Source organism: Rutilus rutilus (genome assembly GCF_951802725.1).
Source record: "Rutilus rutilus genome assembly, chromosome: 14".
Taxonomy (NCBI): domain Eukaryota; kingdom Metazoa; phylum Chordata; class Actinopteri; order Cypriniformes; family Leuciscidae; genus Rutilus; species Rutilus rutilus.
Genome location: NC_140219.1, coordinates 492,501 through 500,000, shown reverse-complemented (window position 1 = coordinate 500,000; position 7,500 = coordinate 492,501). Strand labels below are relative to the sequence as shown.

At 51.8% G+C, this 7,500-nt stretch overlaps 1 protein-coding gene across 1 annotated transcript in view; it reads left to right on the top strand.

Annotated features, from left to right (window-relative positions):
- Positions 1–5,728: 5,728 nt before the first annotated feature.
- clnk (cytokine dependent hematopoietic cell linker) overlaps positions 5,729–7,500 on the top strand; it is a 13,708-nt gene continuing 11,936 nt past the window's right edge. The window contains exon 1 of the mRNA XM_084430269.1: positions 5,729–5,987. The gene's annotated coding sequence lies outside the window, so the exon portion shown is untranslated. The remainder of the gene's footprint in view (positions 5,988–7,500) is intronic.

Below are 7,500 nucleotides of genomic sequence, written 5' to 3'. Positions count from 1 at the left end.
TGGCGTTTTAATTAATGAAAACGCACTCCAAAGTGGATACATTTGAAAACGCCGTTTTCGCGTTGTAGTGTGGACTGTCCGACTGAATCAAATTGTCAGGAGTGGTGATCTCCGTTTCCGTGGTGGAGACATTGCTCTCCGCGATTTTTTACAGTAATGTTATGATGATACAGCGTGGATAACGTGCACAATTGTGTTACGATTCAAAAACTTTATTCATCAAAAGAAACAAAAGCATTTAATTTTCACATGCGTGTAAACCAAGGCGGCGAGAAAGGCAAGATTGCAAAAAAAAAAAAGTAAATATACATTAAAAAAGCAATATTCGAATAGGAACTTAAGCATTCGAATAGTATTGATTTTTTTAATATTCGAATTATATTCGAATTTCGGAATTCGTTCCAACAGCCCTACGACTTACAAATGAGGACTAAATTAAGTGAGTCATTGTGAAGAGGCAAGAAACAACACAAGAAGTACACCGTTCAGGCAGTGCTCAGAGGAGCAGAAGAGCCAGAGAAGCTCTGACCGATCGCAGGCTTCTGGTAGTCGTCGCTCGTTGGCCGATCGCAGGCTTCTGGTAGTCGTCGCTCGTTGGCCGATCGCAGGCTTCTGGTAGACGTCGCTCGTTGGCCGATCGCAGCCTTCTGGTAGACGTCGCTCGTTGGCCGATCGCATGCTTCTGGTAGTCGTCGCTCGTTGGCCGATCGCAGGCTTCTGGTAGTCGTCGCTCGTTGACCGATCGCAGGCTTCTGGTAGACGTCGCTCGTTGGCCGATCGCAGGCTTCTGGTAGACGTCGCTCGTTGACCGATCGCAGCCTTCTGGTAGACGTCGCTCGTTGGCCGATCGCATGCTTCTGGTAGACGTCGCTCGTTGACCGATCGCAGCCTTCTGGTAGACGTCGCTCGTTGGCCGATCGCAGGCTTCTGGTAGTCGTCGCTCGTTGACCGATCGCAGGCTTCTGGTAGACGTCGCTCGTTGACCGATCGCAGCCTTCTGGTAGACGTCGCTCGTTGGCCGATCGCATGCTTCTGGTAGTCGTCGCTCGTTGGCCGATCGCAGGCTTCTGGTAGTCGTCGCTCGTTGACCGATCGCAGGCTTCTGGTAGTCGTCGCTCGTTGACCGATCGCAGGCTTCTGGTAGACGTCGCTCGTTGGCCGATCGCAGCCTTCTGGTAGACGTCGCTCGTTGGCCGATCGCATGCTTCTGGTAGTCGTCGCTCGTTGACCGATCGCAGGCTTCTGGTAGTCGTCGCTCGTTGGCCGATTGCAGGCTTCTGGTAGACGTCGCTCGTTGGCCGATCGCAGGCTTCTGGTAGTCGTCGCTCGTTGGCCGATCGCAGGCTTCTGGTAGTCGTCGCTTGTTGACCGATTGCAGGCTTCTGGTAGACGTCGCTCGTTGGCCGATCACAGGCTTCTGGTAGTCGTCGCTCGTTGGCCGATCGCAGGCTTCTGGTAGACGTCGCTCGTTGGCCGATCACAGGCTTCTGGTAGGCGTCGCTCGTTGACCGATCGCAGGCTTCTGGTAGACGTCGCTCGTTGGCCGATCGCAGGCTTCTGGTAGTCGTCGCTCGTTGGCCGATCACAGGCTTCTGGTAGGCGTCGCTCGTTGACCGATCGCAGGCTTCTGGTAGACGTCGCTCGTTGACCGATCACAGCCTTCTGGTAGACGTCGCTCGTTGACCGATCACAGGCTTCTGGTAGACGTCGCTCGTTGACCGATCACAGGCTTCTGGTAGGCGTCGCTCGTTGACCGATCACAGCCTTCTGGTAGACGTCGCTCGTTGGCCGATCGCAGGCTTCTGGTAGACGTCGCTCGTTGACCGATCACAGGCTTCTGGTAGGCGTCGCTCGTTGACCGATCGCAGGCTTCTGGTAGACGTCGCTCGTTGACCGATCGCAGGCTTCTGGTAGACGTCGCTCGTTGGCCGATCGCAGGCTTCTGGTAGTCGTCGCTCGTTGGCCGATCGCAGGCTTCTGGTAGACGTCGCTCGTTGACCGATCGCAGCCTTCTGGTAGACGTCGCTCGTTGACCGATCGCAGGCTTCTGGTAGTCGTCGCTCGTTGACCGATCGCAGGCTTCTGGTAGACGTCGCTCGTTGGCCGATCGCAGCCTTCTGGTAGACGTCGCTCGTTGGCCGATCGCAGGCTTCTGGTAGACGTCGCTCGTTGGCCGATCGCAGCCTTCTGGTAGACGTCGCTCGTTGGCCGATCGCATGCTTCTGGTAGTCGTCGCTCGTTGGCCGATCGCAGGCTTCTGGTAGTCGTCGCTCGTTGACCGATCGCAGGCTTCTGGTAGACGTCGCTCGTTGGCCGATCGCAGGCTTCTGGTAGACGTCGCTCGTTGACCGATCGCAGCCTTCTGGTAGACGTCGCTCGTTGGCCGATCGCATGCTTCTGGTAGACGTCGCTCGTTGACCGATCGCAGCCTTCTGGTAGACGTCGCTCGTTGGCCGATCGCAGGCTTCTGGTAGTCGTCGCTCGTTGACCGATCGCAGGCTTCTGGTAGACGTCGCTCGTTGACCGATCGCAGCCTTCTGGTAGACGTCGCTCGTTGGCCGATCGCATGCTTCTGGTAGTCGTCGCTCGTTGGCCGATCGCAGGCTTCTGGTAGTCGTCGCTCGTTGACCGATCGCAGGCTTCTGGTAGTCGTCGCTCGTTGACCGATCGCAGGCTTCTGGTAGACGTCGCTCGTTGGCCGATCGCAGCCTTCTGGTAGACGTCGCTCGTTGGCCGATCGCATGCTTCTGGTAGTCGTCGCTCGTTGACCGATCGCAGGCTTCTGGTAGTCGTCGCTCGTTGGCCGATTGCAGGCTTCTGGTAGACGTCGCTCGTTGGCCGATCGCAGGCTTCTGGTAGTCGTCGCTCGTTGGCCGATCGCAGGCTTCTGGTAGTCGTCGCTTGTTGACCGATTGCAGGCTTCTGGTAGACGTCGCTCGTTGGCCGATCACAGGCTTCTGGTAGTCGTCGCTCGTTGGCCGATCGCAGGCTTCTGGTAGACGTCGCTCGTTGGCCGATCACAGGCTTCTGGTAGGCGTCGCTCGTTGACCGATCGCAGGCTTCTGGTAGACGTCGCTCGTTGGCCGATCGCAGGCTTCTGGTAGTCGTCGCTCGTTGGCCGATCACAGGCTTCTGGTAGGCGTCGCTCGTTGACCGATCGCAGGCTTCTGGTAGACGTCGCTCGTTGACCGATCACAGCCTTCTGGTAGACGTCGCTCGTTGACCGATCACAGGCTTCTGGTAGACGTCGCTCGTTGACCGATCACAGGCTTCTGGTAGGCGTCGCTCGTTGACCGATCACAGCCTTCTGGTAGACGTCGCTCGTTGGCCGATCGCAGGCTTCTGGTAGACGTCGCTCGTTGACCGATCACAGGCTTCTGGTAGGCGTCGCTCGTTGACCGATCGCAGGCTTCTGGTAGACGTCGCTCGTTGACCGATCGCAGGCTTCTGGTAGACGTCGCTCGTTGGCCGATCGCAGGCTTCTGGTAGTCGTCGCTCGTTGGCCGATCGCAGGCTTCTGGTAGACGTCGCTCGTTGACCGATCGCAGCCTTCTGGTAGACGTCGCTCGTTGACCGATCGCAGGCTTCTGGTAGTCGTCGCTCGTTGACCGATCGCAGGCTTCTGGTAGACGTCGCTCGTTGACCGATCGCAGGCTTCTGGTAGGCGTCGCTCGTTGACCGATCACAGGCTTCTGGTAGGCGTCGCTCGTTGACCGATCACAGGCTTCTGGTAGTCGTCGCTCGTTGACCGATCGCAGGCTTCTGGTAGGCGTCGCTCGTTGGCCGATCGCAGGCTTCTGGTAGGCGTCGCTCGTTGACCGATCGCAGGCTTCTGGTAGACGTCGCTCGTTGACCGATCGCAGGCTTCTGGTAGTCGTCGCTCGTTGACCGATCACAGGCTTCTGGTAGGCGTCGCTCGTTGACCGATCACAGGCTTCTGGTAGGCGTCGCTCGTTGACCGATCGCAGGCTTCTGGTAGGCGTCGCTCGTTGGCCGATCACAGGCTTCTGGTAGTCGTCGCTCGTTGACCGATCGCAGGCTTCTGGTAGGCGTCGCTCGTTGACCGATCGCAGGCTTCTGGTAGGCGTCGCTCGTTGGCCGATCGCAGGCTTCTGGTAGACGTCGCTCGTTGACCGATCGCAGGCTTCTGGTAGACGTCGCTCGTTGACCGATCGCAGGCTTCTGGTAGACGTCGCTCGTTGACCGATCACAGGCTTCTGGTAGGCGTCGCTCGTTGGCCGATCACAGGCTTCTGGTAGGCGTCGCTCGTTGGCCGATCACAGGCTTCTGGTAGGCGTCGCTCGTTGGCCGATCACAGGCTTCTGGTAGGCGTCGCTCGTTGGCCGATCACAGGCTTCTGGTAGGCGTCGCTCGTTGGCCGATCGTAGGCTTCTGGTAGTCGTCGCTCGTTGGCCGATCACAGGCTTCTGGTAGACGTCGCTCGTTGGCCGATCACAGGCTTCTGGTAGACGTCGCTCGTTGACCGATCGCAGGCTTCTGGTAGGCGTCGCTCGTTGGCCGATCACAGGCTTCTGGTAGGCGTCGCTCGTTGGCCGATCACAGGCTTCTGGTAGGCGTCGCTCGTTGGCCGATCACAGGCTTCTGGTAGGCGTCGCTCGTTGACCGATCACAGGCTTCTGGTAGGCGTCGCTCGTTGGCCGATCACAGGCTTCTGGTAGGCGTCGCTCGTTGGCCGATCGTAGGCTTCTGGTAGTCGTCGCTCGTTGGCCGATCACAGGCTTCTGGTAGACGTCGCTCGTTGGCCGATCACAGGCTTCTGGTAGACGTCGCTCGTTGACCGATCGCAGGCTTCTGGTAGGCGTCGCTCGTTGGCCGATCACAGGCTTCTGGTAGGCGTCGCTCGTTGGCCGATCACAGGCTTCTGGTAGGCGTCGCTCGTTGACCGATCGCAGGCTTCTGGTAGGGATGTAGACTCGTAGGAGTGAGTGAAAGTAGGAGGGAGCTGAGCCTGTGATAGATCTGTAAGAAAGCGTCAATGCATTGAGCTTGATGCGAGCAGCGAGAGGTAGCCAGTGCAGAGAGATGAGGAGAGGAGTGACGTGTTGAAGACGAGACGAGCTGCAGCGTTCTGGATCATCTGTAGAGGTTTAGTTGCACATGATGGAAGTCCAGCCAGAAGAGCAGTGCAGTGGTCAAGCCGAGAGATGACCAGGGCCTGGAGGAGGAGTTGTGCTGCAACTCCTCAAACACTCACGTTTCATTCCCGTACAGACGTTATTTCTTTGCTTTAGTTAGATTTCTGTCTACATGAACAGGTTGTGTCATAAAGTCACTGATACACTGAATGATGTCATTAGCTGTGTAGAAACAATTATTAACGTCTTACCTATTGAATAGATTGAATATAGATTGAATTTAATATTTGGTAATCGTATCGCATAATGGAGACTAATGAGTTTTTAAAAGGCGGGTCATTTTTAACCCGAAAACCCCAAATTAGGTGAACGACTCTGAGATACAGACTCACTCAAACCGGTTTAGCGGATGATTGTCAGATACAGACTCGCTCAAACCGGTTTAGCGGATGAACTGAGTTTAGATCGGGATGTTGTCAGATCGTTCAGGTTTATTTGTGTGACATCACTCAACAGCAGAACCATAAACATCACGGATGCTAAACCACTAAAACATGAGAAGAAATTACCAGAATTACTGATACATTCAGCCGTGTGTGTGTGTGTGTGTGTGTGTGTGTGTGTGAATATTTGTGTTTGTGTGGTGGTGTGTGTATGTGGTCACAGTGTGTGTGTGTGTGTGTTTCAAGAAATAGATCAGAAGGAAATGATCACTTCCTGTGTGGCTTCTCGTATCAAGCGAGTGTGTGTGTGAGGATCATCAGAGGATTGGCTGATGTTAATCTTAGACAGGAAGTGAGTCGAGCACTCTCCGAGGGGGGCTGTCAATCACTCACACACACACACACCGCTGGAGCTCGGCTGACTCTTCCCGCTACTCACCAGATGAAGGTAAGATGTTTTTCAGAGTCGCTATGAAAGTTTTGACAATTTTATCAAAGTCTGATCACAAACTTCTCCAAAAGTGTGGAATATATTCAAGATTATCAGAAGAACAGCATCAAGAACCTGATTTATGACGGAATATAAATGTTAAACTCGCTTACACTCTTAAAAATAAAGCTTCTTTATCGGCATCGATGTTTAACATCCACAGAATCTTCTCACTAAAACGTATTGAAATGTTCTTCACAGTGTGTTCAGAAGACGTGATGACAGAAACAGCGAACTGTCAATCATAATTGATTTCAGATCACAGCGAGATATTAGTGACGTTAGATACAGTTATGTGCAGAAATGAGCTGATGTACAGTAAGATTACAGTTCATGTGTCGCTCAGTGTTGATGGATCGAAAAACTCAAATCACTGCAGGAGTTTATGTCTGAGAAATCACTGATTATTAAAATCACTCCACATATTCATATAAAGCGGGAGATGATGGATGTGAAGAGATTCGGCTCGAGTCGGAGCAGAAACACACACTTAAATATGATCTTCTTCCTCAGTGTTTTGGTATTTCAATATCTAGGCTAAACGGTCTTAAATCAGGATACATTTACTGGAGGAGCAAAATGACTGATAAAAAAATCTTGCTTAATAAATATTTTATCAAAATGTTGCCGATTCTCCAGTAAATGCATCTTGATTTGAGAACGAGACAGAAACACTGAGGAAGAACATCGTTTTTAGTAGAGTATATTATAACATTACACTGTGATTGACAGGTTTAGATGAAACACATTTGTTGATCACAGTAAGAATGAAATAAGATACTGATTAAAATGCGGATGTTTCTGTTCTATCACTCTTGGGCCTTTGAGCAAAACAACCAGCCTCAGGTTTATTTTCAAGTTAAAAGGGCTGAAATTCTTAGCAATCACTTCACACGTTATAATCATATTTCAGAGAGTTTCACACTCTAATACCAGTGTAAACGGCTCTATTATAAAGGGAGCGATATCACTTTAAAAAATCGTTTCAATTTAAAGTGTTTGTGCTGATTTATAATGTGAAGTTTAGTCAGCTTGAAATGTTAAGTTGTATTAAGTGACAACTTGGATATTTGAGTTGCTCAATAAGTTGTGATAACTATTGCAACAATAATTAATAAACACCTAAAAGCAAAGCAAACTAAACCTACTTTAATCGATGTTGTCTACGGACGCGTCGCCGCCATTACACGGACGTCCCGCTATATTTGCGCTTAAACGCGCATGCGCAACTTCCGAGAAAGCCAGTATCGCGTCGCGTCGCGTCAACGGGCCTTTCCAGTGTATTATTCGTCGTAAAAAAAAAAAGAAAAAAAAAGTCTTTGCTCTTTTCTAGGTAATCAGCTTCTTCTATTCTTTTTTTTTTTTTTTTTCAACAACATCCTGATTAGTTGAGAGACAATATAGCAGAATACAAGAAATTCATTATTGATTTATTTAATGTACACTTGTGGAATCATATGGTGTAGTAGAT